This window comes from Trichosurus vulpecula, chromosome 8 (genome assembly GCF_011100635.1).
Source record: "Trichosurus vulpecula isolate mTriVul1 chromosome 8, mTriVul1.pri, whole genome shotgun sequence".
NCBI classification, from domain to species: Eukaryota; Metazoa; Chordata; class Mammalia; order Diprotodontia; family Phalangeridae; genus Trichosurus; species Trichosurus vulpecula.
This window is the reverse complement of record NC_050580.1, coordinates 73,582,045-73,607,607: the sequence shown is the minus strand read 5'-3', so window position 1 is coordinate 73,607,607 and position 25,563 is coordinate 73,582,045. Positions and strand designations below refer to the sequence as shown.

The 25,563-nt window shown below is 40.0% G+C and overlaps 1 protein-coding gene across 1 annotated transcript in view; it reads left to right on the top strand.

Annotated features, from left to right (window-relative positions):
* Positions 1-25,563, top strand: part of VSTM4 (V-set and transmembrane domain containing 4) — a 104,515-nt gene that overhangs the window by 16,136 nt on the left and 62,816 nt on the right. The gene's annotated exons all lie outside the window — the stretch shown is intronic.

Here is a 25,563-nt window from a genome sequence, read left to right as displayed (position 1 = left end):
AGTAAAGCTCAGAGATCCTTGATCTTTGTTGTCATTGTTATGGTTAGGACATATGATTTGATCAGTGTGAAAAATATGTCCACTGAACAATTCACTTATACCTTGTTGTCTTGAGTAGGTAATTGCCTGGGGCATTGAGAGGTTGAGTAGTTTGCCCAGGGTCACACAGCTAGACTATGTAAGAGATGGGACTTGATCTCACATCTTTCTAATGCCAAAGCAGGCTTTCTGTCCATTGCACCATGCTCCTCCCAAAAGAATAAAATTCAGTAAGTCTGTCAATAAGCATTTGTTAAGCACCTACTATGTGCCGGACACTGTGCTAAGCACTAGGGATACTTTTAAAGGCCAAAGACAGTTTCTGCCCTCGAGGAACTCGCAATCTATGTTCAGAATTGAACAATTATTTGACCAGTTTGATTCTACCACACAGATCATCTACATTTTTTTGTTTATTTGTTTGTTTGTTCTTTTGGAAGAGTGAGGGTGTGGGTGAATAGCCCTTAATGATTGGGTTGGTTTGTAAATTCAAATCAATAACTGTGGAGTTTGGCCGGTGTTTGGTTGGGATGGAATCCCATTAGGAAAAGACCACTGACCCAGTAATTCAACAAGGGTTCCAGAAATGAAGTTTTAATAATTATCTTTGGATTTTCATTTTAATTAATATCATTTCCATGACATGTGGGTATGTCAGCTGATGCCTTTGTCCATTGGGAGCATCTGGGAAACAGTTCTATCTTTTAGTCAAGAGCTAAAGGAGAACAACTCATAGGAAGATACCTTAGATGCCATCTAAGTTCAGTCCCTGAAGTTTGCTAATATGGGAATGGACAGAGAATCACATTTAGTTCCTTTGCCTTGACCATGTTATATGTAAAATGGAAACAGCAACGTATGTATAAAGTGTCTTAGACATCTTAGAAGAAAATGCCTTCTTAATGAGGAATAATTTCTTCCTAATAGAAGGATATGAATATGAGAAACATTTTTCTTTATTGATTAAAATTGCATCTTGAGTTATTGGGAAATTAATCATGCTGTAGGTTACCCAGGTCAGGAGTTGCCCAAGGAGAAACTGACAGTCTACCTACTTTGGATTCTATATATGTAAAAACAGAGAAAACAGTGAAGAAATTTCATTTTGATATAAAATTGAATAAATATATAATTCTTATTATGAGAAATCATTTTTTGAGACAGAGAGTTTTTGTCAATGAAGACTCTTAAGTTAAAGCAGTCAAACCTAATTTTCCTTTTGAATTTGCTGGCTATATTGTCCTTGAGCAAGGGCTCGTATTCAATGTACAGTTGTATAATTTTTCTCCCTATGTAAATGTAAATTCATTAAACAACTGAGCTTCAATACAAGCACATATCTTTCCCCCATCACAGATAGTAAATCATATAGCTGATTGTTATGGAAGGGGGACTATTTCCCAAAGTAATTTGTAAAATACCTTCCTGTTTATCTACTTTATTTATATTAACATATGTGCTAGAGCCATATGTCCAATAGCTTGGCTATGACTTCTCTGAACAAATTAGAGCATGCTGCCTTCACTCAAAGCAATCATCCAATCCATTGTTCAATGAGAAGTTATTTTCCATGATTTGAGTTTAGATTCACCCCACTTAGCTATTTGGATAAATGCTCCATTGTGAATGTAGCCTTAGGTAGTTTGTGAAATTCTAATGACAGTGAAAGTCTTCCCTTTTGGGGGGTTTTTCTCTTACACTTTCCTCCTCTCCCCCAAATTCTCCCCCACCCCATTCCTATACCTTTCTCTCACTTCCTTTTTTCCTCCTATATTTCTTTTTACTTCTTTTATTCTCTTCTCACCTCTGCCCTTTGACATCCCTAGTTTTTTTTTCGTAGACTCAGCTCAAATGTCCCTTTCTGCAGAGGTCTCTATTTCACTAACCTCTTGAGTCTTTCATTCTATTCTCTATATAGCTTGTATTAATCTATTTACATTTTGTCTCTCACATGCCGCATTAGCATGTAAGCTCCTTGAGGAAGTATTTTTGTCTTTTTACCTTTCTTTCTATTCTGGGTACTTTGCTCAGCAACTGGCTATCCAAGCATATCCAGTCAAATCCAAAGATAATAAATTTTTATTAAAAGTTGGTGAATTGATTGTCCTAGGACTTGAAGAATGTCCTGAAATGATATTCAATAGGAATTTCCATAGATTGGGAGGGAGTGGTAGTGGTGGTGGTCTTCGTAGCTCTGCCAATGGCTCATTAGTGATGGCTTTCATGTGGTACTTCTGGGCTAAACTACTGGTCATTAAAAGGTGGATTTTGCAGAGTACTAGAAAAGTCAAGAGACTTGGGGAGCATAGTATTCCTAGATCATTACTTCATTGTATGACCTTGGTAAGCAGTTTCTTTATTCTGGGCCTTTGTTCCTTTAAGATTTCTGTAATCACAGAATCAGAATTTCCAGGTTGGGAGGGATGTCAATAACCATCCTAGTCCAACTCCTACCAACTACGTAAAAAAAATTCCCCACTACCAATGCTGAAAAAAGTGGTTGACTAGCCTTTGCTAGAAGACCTTCAGTAAAGGGGAGGCTACCACTTTTTGATGCAGCCCATTCCATTCTTGGACAGTTCTATTTGTGAGGAAGTTTCTCCTGACCTCAAGCCAAGACCTGTTTCTTTGAGATTTCCCATGGTTCCTGGTTCTGCTCTGTGGATCAAGTAGAATAAGCCTATTCTGTCTTCCACATGACATTTCAAATAAAAGGGTTGGATTAAATGATTCTTTCCAGCCCTCGGCTGGTTTTACCCTTTACCTTGCCAATTTCTTGCTTGGGTTATGACCTTCTTTCCATGCCAAAAGCTGAGTTTACTGTACAGGTTTCTATTTTATAAGCCCTTTAAACATGAAGTGAGCTAAGTCTTGAGTGGGTGATTTTAAAAATGAAGAATTGAAGATAAGCAGTTCTCCCCCTCCCCTGTTTATTAGAGGTTGGTTCACATAAGAATCTTGTAAAAAGAGTAAAAGAATGGTCAACAAAAGTAAAAAGCCAGAAGCCTGTTTAATGAGCTATGGGAAGTCTATGTCATGAACTACAGAGGAGATAACTGAGTAGCGTACTTTGCAAACAGATCCCTGTTTAAGAGTTATTTGGGCATCTATATGAAGGGTGGATTGGAGGGAGAGAAGAATGAGATTGGGAGATCAGTCAGAAGGCTATTGGTAGTCTAGGCAAGAGGAGATGGAGAAGAATGTGAGTAGGAGTAGTGTGATTAGAGAAGAAGAAATGGATTGAAGAAAACCTTGACACTTCCAACCCCATACTATCTGACACAGAATTCTCCTGGCTACTCACTTCTCTAATCCCCATGCTCTTTCCTGTCTTCCATATTCTGACATGAACTCATTCCTGCTTTCTATTCTATGAATCAATTTTCTCTGATATGCAATGGAATTACTCACCAAATTAGCATTTTGTTTATTTATTCTGCCATTTCTATGTCTTCTGTGTCATTTAAAAAAATATAAGTTCCGAGACACCAGAGATGATGTTTATTCAAGTCTATGCGTTCATCAGGTCCCAGTGGAGCAAATGAGACCATAGCAATAAAATATACGTTAATATACACACATAGATGTGTATGTGCATATATATATAACCATAAAGCAATCCCTTCCCTCATCATACCTTTAGAGCTAGAAAGCAATTTAGATGTCATGTAGCTCCAAGCCCCTCATTTTGCTGATTAAGAGAGTGAGGCCCACAGACGTTAACTGACTTGCTCAAGGTCACACAGCAACTAAAAGACAAAGCTAGGATTGGAACCCATGTTGTCTGTCTCTAAATCCAGTGCTTTGTGAACTACAGTACTCTCTTTTAGCAATTGCACTTTTGATTCGATACATCCTTTCTAGGTGGAATGTTGAAACAGTCCTTTGCTCAAACTATTGTCCCTGCGTGGAAAGCACTTCCACTTCTGCTCTGTCAGTTCATACCCAGCCATCTTTTAAAGTCTATGGAGAGACTTTAGTGAGCTTACCTCACTATGCTCTCATACAATAGATGGGGAAACTGAGGATGAGAGAAATTAAGTGACTTTCCCATGTTCCTATAGGTAGCAAAATTGGTATTTGAACCCAGACCCTTAGACTCAAAAATCAGGATTTTCTACTACATGACATCATTAACCCAAATGATATACTATGTTATAGTGCTCCCCAAATGTATTACACATGTATGCTTCCTATCGCTAAATGGACTGTAATCTCTGATAGTGTGGGGATCGTGTCTTATATTTCCTTTGAATATGATAGGTACCAAAGGATATTTAGTGCCTAGCACAGTACTATGAAATTGAAATTTATTCAGCTTACTATATCCAAACCTCTGTTCCAGTCATTGTGAATAGAAAAGAAAACAAAAGACAATGCCTACCCTCTAGAAGCTTATATCCTGAACTATTAGAGTTGTCTGAAAGTGGACTGGGTAGCTTGGGGATTCCATCAGGTTTCCTATCACTGGGGATCATCAAAGGGAAACTGGTTGTCAGTCTATAGCCAGGATTGCTCTAGAGGAGGTCCTTGCCCAGGTATGAATTGGGCTGGATGGCCGTCGAGGTCCCTTCAAACTTTGAGAAGCTATAATTCCATGATTGTCCATATTTTTAAGTTTAGTGATTCTGAAAAGTTCTTCCTGAGTGATCTCTTGTCAGTTCTGTTGCAGAACAAAATAATAGAGCAGATAAATGGACTTTTGTGACTGTAGTCTTGATGGCAATGGGAGTATGCTCAAGAGAGGCGTTGAAGTTTTAGAGAAGTCATGCTGGATGAGATTCCAACTTTGATAGTGATAATAAGAATAAGGATCTGGGGAATGCAACATATACTATATAACTGTCAGAGCTTTAAACAGAAATTTTGGAGCCCTGCACAAGAATCATGAAATGTATCCAAGGCAAGCAGCATAACAATATACTTTCAAATTGACTTTGCAACTACAAATGTAAAAATAATACAAAAATTAATTGAGATGAATTCAGTTGCTTGGGAGAGGAAACTATTAACTATCGGGTAATGGTTTTTAAACTGGAGTCCATAAACTATACTAAAAATATTTGATGCTATTTAAACATATTTTTTGTAATTCTGTTTTATTTTATTTGTCTAAAAATATCATTCTAAGAAGGGATCTATAGATTTCATCAGACTGCCAAAAGGGTCCATGACATGAGCAAGACTAAGATCCCCTATAAATCGAGTCTCTCTTATTGAAGGAATGAGCATATTAAGTGATTTCCATGGTCTGGAATAATGCCCTAATCACTCTGCTGTAGTTATGGTTTTGATAATTATTCTGTGCCTTTGGATAAGAAAGTCATTGAGTGGATAGATATAAAGTTGTCTGAGAGATCACGAATGACAAATATTGAGGGGAACATCTCTAGTAGAAACTACGGTGGTCATTGTTAGGTCTGATTTCACTAGAGAATTTTATCAGCGATGTTGAAAAGGGAGTAAACATGATCTGAACATTTTCTCAGAGAATGCTATATGGGGAGATGTTAACACAAGTGAGGACTGAAATACATAATAAGAGTGGATCCAGAGAGGTAAGAAATATAAGGCAGGAAGTAACAAAATGAAATTCAGTTTGTAAAATGGCAATGGAAAGCATTTGGGGAAAAAATAGTCTCAAGTAGACATTCAGCAGGCAACAGAAACTTAAAAAGCTGTCACAGTGAAAAAGACCTAGGAGTGATCATGGACGGTAAATTATTGGGATATGGCAGCCAACTCCCTTACTTCCCCCACAAAAATCTATTCCATTTTGGTCTGAGTATAAATTGGCCTCATGTCCCTGAATGAGAAAGAGATCATTCCTCCTCTACAGCCCTGATGAGACCATAACTGCTCTAATGTATTCAGTTCTAGGTACCTCAGTTCCAATAAGTTATGTTCGAGCTGGAGAAAACCAGCAAAAATGAGAGGGAAATGAAAGGCGTCTTAGGAGACGGGCTTAGCACAGTTGAAGAAGTAGCACTGAGCCAAACAGCAAAATTATGTTGAATGATACTGGCGCTAACATTCTAGCAAAATGAAATGAGTTAAATACAGTCCTTGGGGCATGTACCTTATTTTCCTCTGAGTGATTTTGTTACTTTCAGCCAGGCCATTTAACTCCATGGAAAAGCACATGTATCTCCAATATGGTGGATGGTTGATATGAGGCCCCATATTCATAGGTGCTTATAGGAAAGCCAATAGTCTTCTGCCTTGAAGAGACCTTTTATTTCATTTGGGTTATCATGGGTTTTTCCCCTCCTATAAATGAAGGTATTTTATTCACTTCTTTCTAACAGAGGGATTCTTACACCTTTCTAATAGGTAGGTTGGAAGCAGGTGGCAGGAGCATTTCTGAAATAAGGAAACTGAACCATAGGGTAGTGATTTACTGATGGCTACTTAGAGAGTAAATTACAGAACTGGAAATAGAACCTTGCTTTCCTAGAGAAGAATGTGACTTGTTTCTCAATATCTATTTGTTCTGGGTGTGCGATTTCAATAATTTAGGGACTTTCAGATAAGGAAACTCTCTCCTGAAGAGTAACAACAGATCTGCAACTTATGGTTTCAGTTACCTGGGAGGACTTAGAAGTTAAATGACTTGACTAGGGTCGCCCAATCAGTATATGTTGGCGGCAGGACTAGAACCCAGGTTTTCTGGACTCAGAGGTCAGCTCCATGTTGTCTCTCAGTGTCTGTGGCAAAAGAAAATAGGAGAACCATGGGGAAAATGATTCAGATAAAGGGCGTTTTAACAAAAGCATCTAGAAACGTTGTTATACTTTGACCTGAGATCAATCCATCTTTTAGAGGGTGACTATTTTAGGCTGTATAGTCAGTGGAAGACATCGAGATGATAGCCTGGTATTGAGGAAATGTTATGACCCAATGAAGAGCCTTGTATGTTTTGAGTAGATTTTCTGTCTATGGGTTTTATAGGACCTGGCATGAACATACATCAATCAATAAGCATTTATTAAATGTCTACTATGTGTCAGTCATAAAGAAAAAAAAGTGAAAATAGACCTGGCCTTGTAGAAACTTGCAGATTAGCCAGGGGAGAGAGCCTGTACATATATTTGTATAACCAAATATAATAGCATAAGAAATTAGAGGATGATAAAGTTGAGACAGGCATCAGTCTGCCCCACTGGAAGAACTTGGATGAGATTTCAGACCTATTGAATTATTTCCTCATGACAATTTTATTGGGTAGATGGTATAAATATTGTTTATACCCACTTTAAAATGAGGAAATGGAGGCTCAGAGAAACTGGGTAAATAGTTCAGAGTCCTTCAAATCAAGTCCTCAAATCCAGATCTTCTGACTTCAAGTCCCAGTGTGTATCACAATGCGCCATCTCTGCTAGCCTGAGCCAAACCCTACAAGGAGCAGCTGCTTCTGAAATCCTGGGTTTTAGTCTGAATTGTTATTATCTTACTATATGGCCTCAGGCATCACTTCCCTTGTTTTAATTTACTGATCTGTAAAACAGGGACATCAGATCTGATAATGACTTGTCTAGTTCTATCATAGAAGGTGCCAGGACACAGGACTGGCCTCCTTCAGGAAATAATAAGGCATGTTCCTCAGGTAGCCTGCAGCATAATCTGAAATTTGGAGATTTTTCTGCAAATGGCAGAAGCAGAAGTGAGTTGGAACTCTAATGGCCTGGCATATGGGCAATTTGCCCAGGCAGCTTTGGGAAAGGCATCTAACCCTGTTGGGGCACTTATTCCTAAAGGTATGGGCTCATTCCATTTATTTTTCACAGCTCCTTTTTCTTTCACCGTTCTTCCTGTTTATTCTAGACTCTGGAATCTAGAGTATATTTCCTCAGAGGGGACAATGCAATTCTGTTGCTACATCTAGGTGGTAAAAACAGTAATGATTGAAAAGCAAGATATATAAGCAGAGGTGTGTGTGTGTGTGTGTGTGTGTGTGTGTGTGTGTGTGTGTGCCCCTCTGGTGTTCAGAGACCAAAATAAGCCATCTCTCTGTAGCCTTAATAGTTGGGCCTAGTCTCAACACTGGCTGCACCTTAGAATACAAGAGGAATTGGAGAAATGGAGTCTTAATATTTAGGCCAAAATAATGAACCCAGCTTTTGGATCTTGAACTCTCAACAGTTGGGGCAGCCTATGAGGGTAGCCAGAGCTGTGATGTCATTGGTAATAATAGTACTAAATAATAAATACTAAACACCTCTTTTGTAGCTTACCATCTTAGAGAATTGTCCAAAGTCCATAGAGGGGAGTGATTGCCCACAGTCACAGGGCCAATATATGTTGGAGACAAGACTTGTGCCCAGGTTTTCCTGACTCCAAAGTCTCTCCTTTTCTGCTCTGCCAGGTTGACTCTCAGTTATCAAGATGATTACATCAAATTTCAGCTTTGCTTGAGGTGCTCCAAAGACCACACTCCTGCAGAGGCAACAGGGTGGTAAAATTGAGTTAGCACAAGGCCAACAAATCAAGAAGACTTGAGTTCAAATCTGGCCTCAGATAATTACTAGCTGTGTGACTTTGGGCAAGTCATTTAACTTCTGTCTTCCCCAGTTTTGTCAGCTGTGAAATGGGACTAATAATAGCATGTACATTGAGATAACATTTGTAACACACTCAGTACAGTGCCTGGCATTTGGTAGGCACTTAATTAATTCTTATTTCCTTCCTGCCTACCTTGGACACTAAAACATGTAGGTGGTCCTGTCTGTGATAGTGGTTGTATTGGTAGGAGAGAGGAAGTGTACAAAGAAGAATTCTTTTAAGCAGGGTTTAAGTTACATTCTAGTCATTAATTTATTTTTATTTTTGTCTGGACCTGTTGACACTTTAAACATCATGATGTATACTTAATTAAGCAGTCAGTAAATGCTTAGTAAATCTCATCGCTAATTATCAGTTCTGTGTCTCCAGAGACAATGGAATTATTTTGTTAATTTCTTCCAGTGGTAAGTGACTGTCCCCAGGGTGTTAACTTTGCATAGGTCAGTAGTAAAGTTCTTACGATGTTTGACTGGTAAATATAAAGCAGGCTCAAGGTAGAGGTCATTTCCACATGGCCCTTTGGATGTTTGATTGGAAATATTTTGTTGTTTCATGTTTTAGCTAAAATGATTATCTCCAAAAGGAGACAATGAAGCACAACACTTACATGGTTTGAAGCCAAAATAAAAACTTAATTGGTTAATATATTTTGCACATTGTAAGAATGAAATATTAGTTCAATTGACAGAGAGAGAGAGAGAGAGAGAGAGAGAGAGAGAGAGAGAGAGAGAGAGAGATTACAAATTGCTTCTATTGCTAGCAATTTCAGAGACATGGAGGCATTTCTTAAAGCATGAAGATTAATTTCTATTTAGCATAGAAAGTTGCTTCTAAGTTCTAAGCAACTTGGATTTAGAGGATCTTAAGGTAACTTAACAGGTACCATAGAACTCAACATCTAGTCTAAACCCCACATTTCACAGAAAAGAAAACTGAGGCCCCAAGAACTAAAATGACCTGTCTGGATTATTGCGATAGTTTTTCAATAGGTCTCCCTGCCTAAGTTTCTTCCTTTCTGATCCATCCTCCACACTGGTCTCTAAGTAATATTTCTCAAGCACAGATCTGACCTCCTCAAAATTTTAGAAATTAATTTTTTTTAAATGGTGGCTCCCCATTGCCTCTAGGATAGAATGAAAGGCTCATGTGTTTAGCACTTACAGCCTTCCCCAGGTACTTTCCAGATTTATGGCATTGTGCCCTCCCCACACTCTTCAGTCTAACCAAACTGGCCCATTGCTACTTCTCACCCATGAGGCACATTCCATCTCTGATCCCAGTGCCTTTAGACAGGCCACTCATAGCTGGAATTCCTCTACTCCTCATCCTCTCTCCTCCTTAGAATTCCTGGCTTCCACCTGCAACCTGACTCCTTCCATGGTGCTGCCAGCTGCCAGCCTCAGCATTCCCTCAGACTTAGGGATAGATCTCCTATAGACTCGCATATATAAATACTGGTTCCTTGAAAAACTGTAAGCTCCTGGAGGGCAGGCACTGTTTCATTTTTGTCTTTGTATCTTCAACAGGCATTTAAGATGCTTAGTGATGGTTTCATTTGTAAGTGACAAAGCTGAGATGTGAACTTAACTCCTCTGAGGCCACATGCTGACATTCTGATGTTGTTGCCTTGGAATGCACAAAGTGAGTAATAACAGGTTAAGTCAAGACTTCAGGAAAGTGAGGCTTTGAGATCCTTTTTAGTTTTAACTGATATATATATATATATATGTATATATACACACACACACACACACATATATATATATAGATAGATACATGTAAGTGTATATGTATGTTTCATTTAAAATTAAACATATATGTTATATGGCATATATGTAACTTTAGGATTTGCAAAGTGATACACACAGACATATTGTCTGTGTGACCCTGGGCAAGACTATTCCAGCTAAAGCCTTAATCAGGCCACATGGTTACTTGCTAACAGGTTGCAACTTTCAAGCCACCAAGCTGTTTCTGGGGGGAAGGCACACCAGAATCCCAAGTTGTGGGGTGCTGTGATGTTCTATGTGGGAAAGGTAGCAGTGAATGATACCTTTGCAGAGAGGTGTGCTTTTAAGACATGCAAACAAAGAGCAAGACCTGAGCAGCATGAACATTAACTGAAGAGGGGTAGCAGTATGATGTAGTGGAGACAGTGAAGAGAGCTGGCTTCAAGACCCACCTCTGACCCTGAGGAGCTGTGCAAACATAGACAAGTCACTAATCCTGTCTGAGACTCATTTGCTCATATGACAGGCTTCTGTTTGTTCCTGCTTTATCATGTCCCTGCCCAGGTATTTTGTGCCCCTCTTCAGCCTGGTTTACAGCATGCACTGGTGTATTATTTTCTTTTTATTAATTTAATTTGTTTAATATGTTTAGTTTTCAGCATTTTCACAAGAGTTTGAATTACAAATTTTCTCCCCATTTCTACCCTCCCCGCTCTTCCAAGATGGCGTATATTCTGGTTGCCCCATTCCGCAGTCAGCCCTCCCTTCTGTCACCCCACTCCCCCCAACCCCTTTTCCCTTACTTTCTTGTAGGGCAAGATAAATTTCTATGTCCCACTGCCTGTATATCTTATTTCCTAGTTGCATGCAAAAGTTTTTTTTTGAATATCTGTTTTAAAACTTTGAGTTTCAAATTCTGTCCTCTCTTCCCTCACCACCCACCCTTCCTAAGAGGGCAAGCAATTCAACATAGACCACATATGTATCATTATGTAAAACCCTTTCACAATACTCATGTTGTGAAAGACTAACTATATTTTGCTCTTTCCTATCTTATCCCCCTTTATTCAATTTTCTAACTTGACCCTATCCCTTTTTGAAAGTGTTTGTTTTTTTTTTACCTCCTCCCCCATCTGCCCTCCCTTCTATCATCCCTCCTTATTCATCTCCTTCCTCCTTCTTTCCTGTGGGGTAAGATACCCAATTGAGTGTGTATGTTATTCCCTCCTCAGGTCAAATCCAATGAGAGCAAGATTCACTCATTCCCCCTCACCTGCACCCTCTTCCCTTCCTACAGAACTTCTTTTTCTTGCCACTTTTATGTGAGAGAATTTACCCCATTCTATCTCTCCCTTTCTCCCTCTCTCAATATATTTCTCTCTCATCCATTAATTTTATTTTTTTAGATATCATCCCTTCATATTCAACTCACCTTGTGCCCTCTCTCTCTCTCTCTCTCTCTCTCTCTCTCTCTCTCTCTGTATATATATATATATACATATATATGTACATATATGTATATATATATATATATGAATGTATGTATGTATATTCCCTTCAGCTACCCTAATACTGAGGTCTCATGAATTATACACATCATCTTTCCAGTAGGAATGTAAACAAAACAGTTCAACTTTAGTAAGTCCCTTATGATTTCTCTTTCTTGTTTACCTTTTCATGCTTCTCTTGATTCTTGTATTTGAAAGTCAAATTTTCTATTCAGCTCTGGTCTTTTCACTGAGAAAGCTTGAAAGTCCTCTATTTTATTGAAAATCCATATTTTGCCTTGGATAATGATACTCAGTTTTGCTGGGTAGGTGATTCTTGGTTTCAATCCTAGCTCCATTGACCTCCAGAATATCATATTCCAAGCCCTTTGATCCCTTAATGTAGAAGCTGTTAGATCGTGTGTTGTCCTGATTGTGTTTCCCCAATACTCAAATTGTTTCTTTCTGGCTGCTTGCAGTATTTTCTCCTTGATCTGGGAGCTTTGGAATTTGGCGACAATATTCCTAGGAGTTTTCTTTCTGGGATTTTTTTGAGGAGGCGATCGGTGGATTCTTTCAATTTCTATATTACCCTCTGGCTCTAGAATATCAGGGCAGTTTTCTTTGATAATTTCTTGAAAGATGATATCTAGGTTCTTTTTTTGATCATGGCTTTTAGGTAGTCCAATAATTTTTAAATTATCTCTCCTGGACCTATTTTCTAGGTCAGTGGTTTTTCCAGTGAGATATTTCACATTGTCTTCCATTTTTTTTTCATTCCTTTGGTTCTGTTGTCACTAGCTTGCACTTGCTCCAGTCTAATTTTTAAGGGAATATTTTCTTCAGTGGTCTTTTGGACCTCCTTTTCCATTTGGCTAATTCTGCCTTTCAAGTAATTCTTCTCCTCATTGGCTTTTTGGAGTTCTTTTGCCATTTGAGTTAGTCTATTTTTTAAGGTGTTATTTTCTTCAGTATTTTTTTGGGTATCCTTTAGTCAATCATTGACTTGTTTTTCATGGTTTTCTTGCATCATTCTGATTTCTCTTCCCAATTTTTCCTCTATTTCTCTAACTTGCTTTTCCAAATCCTTTTTGAGCTCTTCCATGACCTGAGACCACTTCATGTTTTTCTTGGAGGCTTTTGATGTAGGCTCTTTGACTTTATTGACTTCTTCTAGCTGTATGTTTTGGTCTTCTTTGTCACCAAAGAAAGATTCCAAAGTCTGAGTCTGAATCTGAGTCCATTTTCGCTGCCTGGCCATGTTCCCAGCCAACTTACTTTACCCTTGAGCTTTTTGTCGGGGTATGACTGCTTGTAGAGTAGAGAGTACTTTGTCCCAAGTTTGAGGGGCTGCACTGTTGTTTTCAGAGCTATTTCTACAGAGCAAGCTCTGCCACACCAGTGCTACTCCTTCCCCAAGAACCGCCAACCTAAACCAGACTCAGATCTAAGCTGGCTCTGCACTCCCACTCAGATCTGCCACTTAATTCCTCCCACCAGGTCAGCCTGGGGCAGGGAGCAACTGCAGCTGTAGCTCTGTAAGCAATCTCAGAGCTGCATCATCTCTGCTGCCCCCCACCCTGGGCGGTGGCCGAAATGGGAACTCCTTTCACTCTGTACCAGCAGTTTTTCCCACTGACCTTCCCTGTTGTTTTTGGTGTTTGTGGGTTGAGAAGTCTGGTAACTGCCACAGGTCACTGATTCAGGGTGCTAGGGCCTGTTCCGCCTGGCTCCTGGACTGGTTGGTCCAGGCGCAGTTCACGCTGGGCTCTGCTCCGCTCCACTCCCATTTCTGTGCGATAGACCGTACCCTGCAACCATCCTGGCTGTCCTGGGCTGGAGCCCTGCTTCCCTCTGCTATTTCATGGGTTCTGCAGTTCTAGAATTTGTTCAGTGCCATTTTTTATAGGTGTTTGGAGGGACCTGGGTGGGAGCTCACAGAAGTCCCTGCTTTCCAGCTGCCATCTTGGCTCCACCCCCACTGGTGTATTATTGTCTCCCATTAGAATGGAAGTTCTTTGAGGGAAAGGACCATCGTGCTTACTTGTATCTGAGTCTATTGCCTAGTTCAATGACTGGCCCATAATGATGCTTGACAAATGCATTGTCTGTCTGTCTATCTGTTTGTCTGTCTCTGTCACTCTCCCTGTCTGTCTTTCTGTCTGTCTGTCTGGCTCTCTCCCTGTCTCTCTCTCTCTCTCTCTCTCTCTCTGTGTCTCACTCTGTCTCTTTTTCTGTCTCTCTGTCTCTCACCCTCTGTCTCTTTCTCTCTCTCCCCATCTACAAAGATTAAGCAGGTTACCACAGTGAAGGTGGATGTGGGAAATACCAGTTACCAAAACTTGAAAGATCTATTATTTTTAAACTACTATTTCAAACAATGAAAACCAGTCCTTTTTTCAGTAACTAGGTCACTCTTAGAGTCCTATTTCTTTTTCTGAGACCTTTGTTCTGAGGGGAAATGTCATTAGTTTGTGCTTTACAAATATGCCATCAGCTGACTGTGGAAGGAAGGAGTGGTTAAGAATGGACTTCTCTCACCAGATGTTCCAGGTCACCCAGAGGTTCTGTTGACATGTGGCTTGTCTGAAATCTCTAGAGAAAATTCTCTTGGGCTACGTCTTGGTAAGCTGAAAGAGAGGGGAGAGTGATGGGTGACTGATGATATAGAGTTTGAGCTATGGTGTAGAGATTTAAGGCAGCTGTGTGATTTCTGTCCTCTCTCCCCTGAGATCCCTTGTTCAGCTAGAAATATCACAGAAACATCTTTTATATTCATGCTTTGGTATTTCTTCTTCCTTGGAAAATGAACTCTAATGGCAGAAGTGGAAGGGAAAAATAAATTGAGTGTATTTGAATTAAGAATAGAGGTTTGTATTAAACTTCATTTTGTCTTAGCAACAGCGCCATTAGCATTATGTCCTTCAATTTATGCAAAGTACTTCATAAAGAAACTTGGGGTGTCTGTCCAAGTACAGAGAAAGATACTAAGATCATTGATTTGGAATTGGAAAGGATTTTAGAAGCCATCGGGTCCTCATCCTCAGATGAGGAAATGAAGATCAGAGAGGTTAATTGTCTTGCCCAAGGTCACAGTGAGGACTTTGTCAGAGCTAGGCTTTGGACTTAAGCCCTTTGGCTTCAGATCCATTGCTTGGGAATTATAACAACCAGAGATTAACTTCTGCAAAAACCAAAGCTCTCCAAGTTCAGGTTAGCTATAGGAAAGGAAAAAGACTGGGCAGTGGACCTGTAATTTCATTGGTATAGGAAACTTCCAGTGAGGAAAATCCCTCTGGGCAATCCCTCTACCTTCTCTGCAACTGATTGTTTTAGAGAGGTGCTTAGAGCAATGAAAGGTTAAGTAGCACTCTTAAAGTCACACAGGTGGTAGGTGTCAAAGGCAGGATGTCAGTCTGGGCTTTTCTGAGGCTGAAATCCTCTCTCTATCCACTATACCAAACTGCCTCATGCATAGACTTTCCTTCATAATTCTGGTCCCAAGGGAGTAGAGAATAATAGTTTTGACTTAGAAATTCACACTGTTATTTACATCTAAATCACTGAAGCAGGAGAAGTTAGGTGGTGCAGTGAATGGAATATCAGGCCTGGAGTCAGGAAGACTCATCTTACTGAGCTGAAATCTGGCCTCAGGAACTTACTAGCTGTGTGACCTTGGGTAAGTCACTTAATCCAGTTTGCCTCAGTTGCCAGTAAAATGAGCTAGAGAAGGAAATGGGAAACCATTCCATTATCTCTGCCAAGAAAACCCCAAATAGGGTCACGAAGAGTGGGGCAACTGAAGAACAACTGAACAGAAACCACAGAAGTAATGTGGGGTAACATTTCCCACAAAATTACAAAGAGATATACCAAGTCAAACCACCTTTAACTTATAGGCAAAGCATGTTAGCATGATATTACCCTGCTGAGTCAATGCTCCTGATTATATTCTATATGAGATAACCAAAGGGAAGTAGGATTAAGGACCAGTTAGTTGTTGCTACTTCCTCACCTTTTGTTTTTTGGACTACCCCTTCTCCTCTGTCTTCTCTATCCCAACTAGCTCTAATCCAGCTCTCCTTCCCACTCTCCACCGTCCCCCCCACCCAAGTGAGTTCTGCTTTGTCCATGAGCCACAAAAGAAATTTTCAAGTGCTCTCTGGTATTTCTGGACACTGAATGTCACTATATTAATATCTGTGTCTTCACAGAATCATAGAATTTTGGGAGCTGGAAAGCATCTTAAGAAATATCTAATCTGAGGCAGTAAGAATATATGCCATCTTGGAATGGAGGGGAGGGTAGAAATGGGGAGAAAATTTGTAACTCAAAATCTTGTGGAAATCAATATTGAAAACTAAAATATTAAATACATAATGAATAATTAAAAAATAAAAGAAATATCTAATCTAACTCCTTTTGTTTTGTAGATTATGGAGTAACAAAATCATAGTGTATAAGAGCTAGGGAGGACCTTGGAGATCATATCGCCTAACCCCCTAGTTTTCCAGGGGAAGAAACTGAGGCCCAGACAGGTGGCATGACTCACCTAAGATCACAGGCAAGCTAACAACTAGTTAAAGGTAGAACTGAGCTGAGAATTCTAGTCACTGGTGTCCTGATTCAGTGCTGTGTCCACTATGTCATACAGTTTCTCTTCATCACATTATTATTTAAATTCTCTCTAATTCCAAAGTCACTCCATGGTAATTAATCATTTAGGGAGGAATGCTAACATGTTCTGGCCCCTAGGGTACCATTTTGGATTGTCATTTTGGGTAAGACAATGTGAAATAACAGAATACGCAAGGATGCCTTATGATCGGCATTGTTGAGCTCATTAAATTTTCTTTCTCTCAATTCTACCTCATTTTAAACTTACCCATTTGAGTAGAGTGCACCACTGTCATTATGGTCACCCAGGTTTATAAGCTTGGCGCCATTCTTCTCTCTCACTCTCTTACATCACATATCTAGTCATTGGCAAACTTTGACGTTTCTATCTCCACAACCCCTCTTGAGTGTGTTGTTCATCCTGTTTTCGAAGAGGACCAGTGATATTAAGGATGATATATTGACTTGTATGTGAATTGGATTTAAATGAGGCCAAGAGCAAAGTCCTGAGCTTCACTGTCTCTCCCAGAGTCACTAAAGTCCAGTGGTGGGAGGAAAGTGAAGATGACTGGTGATGGCCCAGGATTCAGTGTATGACCTTGGTGTCTTCAATGTGTGACCAAGCTCTGAGTGCCTGCTTCAGACACCTTTGTGGCCACTGGAACAAATTATTCTCATCCATTTATTCTGAAGTCTTCAACAGGTTTGAGGCCAATCGGTTACCCTTCACCTGGTTTAGCCCATCTGCTGAGATGGTTTTACCAGGGAGTAGCCGATGCACCTGCTATAGTTTCTTGGAGCCACAGGTGAGAGTTGGAAGCAGGTAGAATTAAAGGTGAATGAAGAGACCTGAAAAGGGTTCAGCAAGCCCCCATACCAGAGATGCTGGTCCTCCTTGAACACCCCAAGATCTCACTTGAACTATGGTAATAGCCTCCCATTTGCTCTCCTTGCCTTAACTTTCTCTCCACTCCAATTCATTCTCCATAAGTTGCCATTTTTTTATTCTTAAAGTGCAGGTGTGACTATGCAACGCCCTTAATAAGAAATTTATAATAATAAAATAATAAATGATAATAATAGAATAAATAAATAATAAATTCAGTGGCTCCCTATTAACTCTAGGATCAAATATTTCTTCTTTATCTCATTATTTTAAAGTTTCTCATCTAAATTTTCTAATGTGCATGTATTGGTTATAAATAAATATATGTTGGAATATGTGCTCAAAAGTGTTGCTGTTTTGTTTTGCTGGTTCTTCACTGATAGGAAAGCACCATCAAAACTGTTTGGAGACATTGGCATAGGAGATAAAAGGCAGGATTTGTGGTTCAAAAGAGCCAAGTCCAAGTCCTCTGACATATACTAGCTACAGGACCTCGAGAGAATCACTTAACCTTTCACTAAAGCCCAGATGCTTCTATAAGTCTCTCATTTTTTAGATTGCTTTCTATTCAAGCAGGGAAAGACCCAAATAAAGGTTTAGATACAAGTATAAAGTGTGTTTGCAGGGAGGTAGCTCACCATTTGAAGGAATCTTTTGGCTTTCAAAAAGAACCAAAGGTTTTTTTTTAATGTCTTATCCTTTAGTATTAAAAGAAAATACTTTGTAAAGTGGAGATTGCTTTCGTGTGTGTGTGTGTGTGTGTGTGTGTGTGTGTGTGTGTTTAAACTTGGGTTTTCCCCTATTGGATTTTCTTAAAGACTTTTTCTAGTGAAGCTAATTAACTCCTTAAGTACCTGATTAGCAAGCAATTACTGAGGAATTATTAGGCATTAGGAAAGAAAAATGCCCTGGGAAGCACATTCTGAAGTAGGAGAAGTATGTCTACAAAGCTTCCAGTGTCCATATGTGTGTGTGTGTGTGTGTGTGTGTGTATACACACACGCATATATATATGTATATACATGTATGTATATATATGAATATATGTATATATGTACATATATATACACATACACATAGAGAGATGTATGTATGCAGGCATGCAAGTGTGTATGTATTTATATGTATATGTATATATACCACATACATGTATGTACATATATATCTATATTTACAAAATATTTCCACAGCAACCCTTTAGCCACCTTGTTCCCTCACAATCTTTCTCTTCTCTTTTGTAAAACTTGTTCTCAGATAAGGATCTGACCGACTCAGTGGCAACTTCATGTGAGTTTGTTACCCTGTCCCCACTTCCAAGGGCATTTGCATTTTAACCCTCATTTCTAACTGGGCCATGAAAGTCTTTGTTCTTTGTGAAAGGATTTCTTGGTTTTGGTGAGCAGGTGAGGAACCGAGTAGCTGATTTTGAAAAATAAGGGGACTTCCCTGTACCTCTGAAATTGCATCTTTTATGTGACTATTTACTTTCCCTGATTTTTCCTGCACTGTGATCTTGTCCTTTATGTAACCATTATATTTAAACAAGAGACTGAAGCCCACTGAGGTTGAATTAGCTTTGGAAGTTGTTTTTCTTGGAATGACGCGACAGGCTATTGTCTATGATAACGCTATAAAACAGAACCATAGATCCCCTTCTCATGGAACTCTGTGGGAATTTTCTGAGGCAGGAAACGAGCTTCTCATTTTTCACACCTTTCTGAATATTTGATCTCACCACAGAGGCTGCCAAAAACGTGTCCATTGCTGTGGCATTTTTCATTTGGTTTTTCCTATGGAAAGAAGTCTGATAAAAATCACTTTGTCTCTTGGTTTGTCTCCCTGTTTGTATCCTTTAGCAGTGTTTCATTACTCAGAGAAGTTCCAAGCAAATTTTCCCAGGGTGGCAGGAGCGGGGCCCCAAGGTCTTGTCCTTTCCGGTTGGTTCCATAGCATTGGATATCACATGCCCCATTGTCCCCTCACAATGCCATATAGCTCGTACCATGATATTTACCCTGGTCAGCATCACCCTGGAAAATGACAGAAAAGTCTCCCTCCTCTCAAAAAAGAAGTCAGCAGCCATAAGAGATAAAGGATGACGGTGGAGGGTATTTATATAATGCATTAAAGTTCACAAAACTTACTTTTCGTTGTCATTGTTCAAACCTACAATTTTATCTAGTAATATTAGCTAACATTCATCACGTGCTTGCTATGTGCCAGGCGCTGTGATAACCGCTTTACAATTATTATCTCATCTGATCCTCTTAACAACCCTGGGAGCTGGGTGCTGTTACTATTCTTTTATAGATGAGGTCCCATCTGATCACTCCATATCTAGGACAGCTAGGTGGCGCCATAGTGCACAGAGCTCCAGGTCTGGAGTCAGGAAGGCTCATCTTCCTGAGTTCAGATCTGGCCTCAGACACTTACTGGCTATGTGACCTTGGCCAAGTCACTTAACCCTGTTTGCCTCAGTTTCCTCATCTGTAAAATGAGCCAGAGGAGGAAATGGCAAAACACTCCAGTATATTTGCCAAGAAAACCCCAAATGGGGTCATGGAGAGTCGAACACGACTGAAACAACTGAACAGCAGCAACAACAGATGAAGAAACTGAGGGCAACAAGGGTTAGATGAATTGCCCAGGGTGATATAGCTAGTAAGTGTCTGAGGCTGGGTGGGAACTCTAGTCCCGGCACTCTATTCACTGCATCAGCTAGCTTGCCTATGTGGAAGCTCCTTCCATCACAGGAGATCCCAGCAACTCCTCTGTGATTCGTGGACTTCTGGAATTGCCTGGGAGCATTCCAGGATCGAGTGACTTGCCTCTAGTCAGAGTCATATGTGTCAAAGGCAAGATCTGGAGTCTTAGTCTTCCTAATGAGGGTGGCCATCTATCCATCATACCACATTTTCTCTCCTTAAAGGCACTATTTAATTTTATTCTTACAAGCCTGTGAGGTAGGTAGTATAAATGTTAATATATCTATTTTACACATGTGTAGACTGAGGTTCAGAAGAGTCAAATGACCTGCCTAAATTCATACAAGTAGTAAATAAACCATGAATTTAGCTTTTGGCTTCACAAAATGAATTATTATTTTTTTTTCCATATGAGGCTAGGGATAGGTACTACAGCTATGATTTCATTAGGTTAGAAAGCTACAAGCACAAGTCTGTACCTTCCCTCTAATTTATAGTTATATATACTATCAATATATTAATTAGTATCAACTAATTAATATATTATCAATAATATTACATTATTTTATTAGATACATATACTATTAATATATTACATAGTATAGTAATATAATATGTTTTTATATGTTTATATAAAACATAAAATAAATGTATTATATGAATATATTATATAATATATTAATATATTGATAATATTAATGTTATATAAATATATTTATAACTATATATTATATAATATATGTTATATATAAATATATCAAATATCTTTATAATTAGAGAACCAAAAGGCTTAGTGAGTTGCCCATGGTCATGCAGCCAGTACGTATCAGAAGCAGGATTTGAACCTGGTCTTCCTGGCTCAAATGCTGGTGCTCTTTTTTTTCCAGGCAGAATATTAAATCACAAGAAATTAAATAGAAACCTACATTATTCTATGGCTCATATGGCATTAGCAAGCTGGAGATGAAAGGCTTTTCATCACCTTCTCTCTCTGTGACTCAGGCTTCCAGTGAGTGCTACTATACCACAAGGTAGAGGAGAGTAAATTGACCCCCAACAGGGGCATTGGATCTTGTTCCCAAAGCTATGTTGCCTCTCATTCCTGACTCATTTGAATCCATTAGGTCTGCAGCAACTCTTAGCCCAGGGACCATGCATTTTACTGTAACTAAGAAAGTCTTAGCAGGGCTCATCCTGTGGTTTGAAAGTTCAGCAACTTTTCCTTTGGTCTGACAAACTGTTCCATCAAAGCATTTCATCCACTTCCCTTTGCTTTGGCCTCTTCCAGCCTCCTCAGGCTTTTAATGTTCTATTTCCATCATCCCGCAGATTACCGTGTTGTCTGCACAAGGTACATTTACAGAGATATCGGGGAAGATTCGCTTATCAAAGAGAGTTTGCTCCTTCCCTGTTCACCTCAAATGATAACTTTCCCTTCTTCTCCAAGACCCACCACCATGGGGATTTAAAACACGTGTGCAGTTCCAGTTGGGGCTCACTCGTATGCTGCATGTCTGGGGGACAATTGACGTGGAAGAAAATCAGCTGTCTGATGTTCGGCAATGCCTTTTGGTTCTGTCATACGTGTATTTTTCACTGAATGAGAACCAGCCTGGAGTCAGACCAGTACAAGGCAGGTGCCTTGTAGGTATGGGTGTCTAATATCCAGATAATTAAGATGCTGAAAGACAGCTGGGATTGCATTTTAGAAGCAGGGTGATATAGTGGGATAGGATGCTGGACCTGAATTTGGGAAGATAGGGATTCAAATCTAGCCTGAGATGCTTATTAGCTCTGTGCCTCTGGGAGGGGCACTTAAATTCTATTTGCCTTAGTTTCTCCATCTATAAAATGGGAATAATAATAATAGCACCTACCTCCTAAGGCAGTTGTGAGGACCAAATGAAATGGGAAGGAAGGAAGAAAATAAGCATTTATTAAGCACTTACTATGTGCCAGGCATACTGCTATATTGTCACTTAGTTCTTTTTCAGTCATGTCCAACTCTTTGCAATCCCATTTTTTTTAAGCAAAGATATTGGAGTGGTTTGCCATTTCCTTCTGCAGCCCATTTTACAGATGAGGAAACTGAGGCAAACAGGTAACACACCTAGTAATTATCCAAGGCCGGATTTGAACTCAGGAAGATGAGTCTTCCTGACTCCGAGCCCGGCACTCTATGCATTGGGCCACCTCGCTGCCCCTTGGTGCTGTGCCGAGTACTTTACAAATATTACCTCCTGGGATCCTCACAACCACCCTGGTGGGTCGGTAATATTGACTATCCCCATTTTATGCTGGATTTGGGGAATGATCTCCATTTTACAGTCTAGGAAACTGAGGCAGAGAGATTAAATGATTTGTTTGGGGTCACAGAGCCAGGGGGTATCTTGTAATGCAGGTCTTCCTGACTGATAACACATGTAAAGTACTCTGCAGACCTCAGTGTACCGTATGAATGCTGGTTATGATGATGATCCTTAGCTTCTCGGCCTTAGAGATAAGCACTGGAATGGGTCTGAAGGATCGTCATTTAACAGGTGAGGAAATCGAGGCTGAGACAGGTTAAGTGATTTACCCAAGGCCGTACGAGTAGCTGGTAACAGAACTGTAACTTGAACTCTGATTCCTAATCCAATGTTCTTTCCATGGCGCCGTGCTACTTCTTATGGTACTTTCCTTCTCTGTAAAATGGGGTGATAATAGCCCTGATGAAAGGGAGCTCCCTCGCTGTGTGACCTTGGACAAGTCACTTAACCCTGTTTGCCTCAGTTTCCTCCTCTGTCAAGTGGGGATAATAATAGCACCTACCTCCCATGGTTACCGTGAGGGAGACATGAGATAATCATTGTAAAGTGGTCAGCACATTGCCTGGTACAGAGTAAGTGCTGTGGAAACACTAGCTGTTATTATTATCGACTACAAGTTTGTGATAAGATCATGGGTTTAGAGCCAGAAAAGACCTTCAAAGCCACTCAGGCCCCTAATTTTACAGAGGAGGAAACCGAGGCCCAGATAGGTTATGCTAATTGCCCGAGATGGCACAGGTCATCAATGGGAAATCCAGAATTTCAACCCAGGGCCAACAGCACCAAATCCAGGACCCTTTCTGCCCTACTTTCCACATTCTGCCTTGAGTTGTAAGGATCAACCGAGGGAACACGTATAAAATGCTTTGCCAACTGAAAATCCCTATATAAACATCAGCTCTGATGATTAGACCACTGAAGCACTCTCCCACTGCCTTCCAAAGAGTGTGCTCCCTCCCGGTGCCCGTGCTTTTCATTAGCCCGAGCTCGTTTCTGCCTTATCTTGTACAAGGTTTGTCGCAGCGATTAGGCTGAAGAGCAAATGCCCTGTGAGAACTCATTCACGGAGGACTGGATCTGTAACGCAGCAAGAGAGGGCCACAAGTGATTCCCTAAAGGCCTAGAACTCATAAGCCAGGTGACCTCATAACATGACCTCCTGTAATTATTTTCAGCCTCTCCACGTCTTCTCTATGCCCAATAAGGCATCTACACAAGTCAAACAGCAGAGAGGAGAAAAATTATTGTTCCCTGGTGTTCCAAATGAAAGGGAAGGATTAATATAACCTCTGATATAGCCCCTTCCTATGTGCTTGGAGCTAGAAATAATTTAAATTGCGTGAGCAGAAAATAATGCTGATTCACTTTGCCATAAGAATAATCTGGCTGAGAGGGGACAATGCGGTCTAAACAACTTGCGTGAGCCAGTGTGGAGTGCTTAACTTTCAAAGGGTGTATTGAAACCATTAGAAGTCCCCAAGTTGTTATCTAATTTAATCTACTTAGAACAATTATAAAATTAGAAGGATTATAAACTTAATGATCTCAGAGGTCATATAATTCAGTCGCCCACATTACAGATAAAAAGCTGAATCTCAGAGTCAAAGTGACTCGCCCAAGGTCACAGATAATAAATGGCAGAGGCAGAATTTAAGCTTAAGGCCACTGCCTACAGAACTTGCCTTTTCCTCACTGTCTTCCTCAAGTGACTGGCAGTTATCCCACAGCTGCTTGAAGACCCCAGTGATCAGGAAGACATTGCTCTCTGAAACTACCTGTTCCATTTTCAGGTAGTTCTCATTGTTAAGAAGTTCTTCATTCTTGGTTAGGAAAAAATTTTCCTCTTTGTAACTTTCATCCATCCCTTTGGGACCAGAAAGAACAAGCTTCATCCTTCTTTCACTGGATAATTCTTCAGGAAGTCCCGAGGTCAATCTACCTTCAGATGCTTACCATGTGATCCTAGATGAGTCACTTAATCTTTGTCTGCCTCAGTTTACTCATCTGCAAAATTGGGATAATTATAGCACTTACCTCCCTAGGGCTGAGATACAAGTGAGATATTTGTAAAAAGTGCTTAGCACAGTGCTTGGTACATAGAAGGTGGTACATAACTATTATATATACACATATATGATTTCTCTTATCTATTGTCAACAAATAGGTAGCTAGATTTTGGTTGGGGGGATAGGGTTTTACAGTATAGTTTTGATTTGAGGGATTGGAAAACATAGTGGGATTTTCACATTTCCTATTAAGACCTAGAATGTTATTTTTAAATTTATTCTTCTATCTAAAACCGTGTATATCCTTTCAACCTGGTCCTGAACTTATGAAGGAAGCAGGAGAGAGACACTCTCTGAGTGTCTAAGGCTTAGGGCTGAATGAAGGGACACAATGAGCAATGCTAGCATTGAAAATGAGCTTTGGCCTTAACAGATTCCTCTGTGGAAGATGGGATAGGTGCTGCTGACTCTACTTTGGCACCCAAGAACACTCCATTCATCTCCTCTATCTCTTTGGTTCTTCTAGTCTTGACTCCTCTGTCCACTATGTCTGACTGAAGGGAAAAGGGGATTGGCAAGTATACACGGCCTCAATGCATTCAGAAAGGAGGAAATAATTCACTCTCTGGTAGACCTTCCCAGCAGTCTAGGCGCTTACTTCAAGGTGGACTCCTGTTATTATGCTCTGGGTGGATCCTGTTCTTTTCTCTGATTCCATAGCTTAGATAAACCTCAGACATCAGGGCATCTCTTGGCAAGGAAAGAACAACAGCAGTGGTTTCTATTTATCATTGGATGGCACTTTCTCTGAAAAAGATCTGGGAGAGTTAGTGCACTACAAGCTCCGTACATGTCAGCTGGGTGATATGACAGCTAAAGTTAATGGGATCTTGGATGTCATAGAAAGGAGTAGCTTCTGGAAATGAGGCAGACTTCATCCGGGGGACTGTTTCCGGCTCTGAGCACCATAGTTTAGGCAGGCTACCGACAAGCTGGAGATTTTCAGGAGGAAAGCAAAGTCCTTGCCTTTTTAGGATCGGTCAAAGGAAATGTGAATGGTTACCGTGGAGAAGAGAAGGCTGACGTGGATGAGGGGGATTATGGTGACTGTTCAAGGATTTAAAAATAACATCTGGGTCATAGATTCTACTTAGTCGGCTTGGCCCAAGAGGGTAGCACTAGGGACAGTGTGTGGAAGCTTTCATGATGCAAAGAAAAGTTT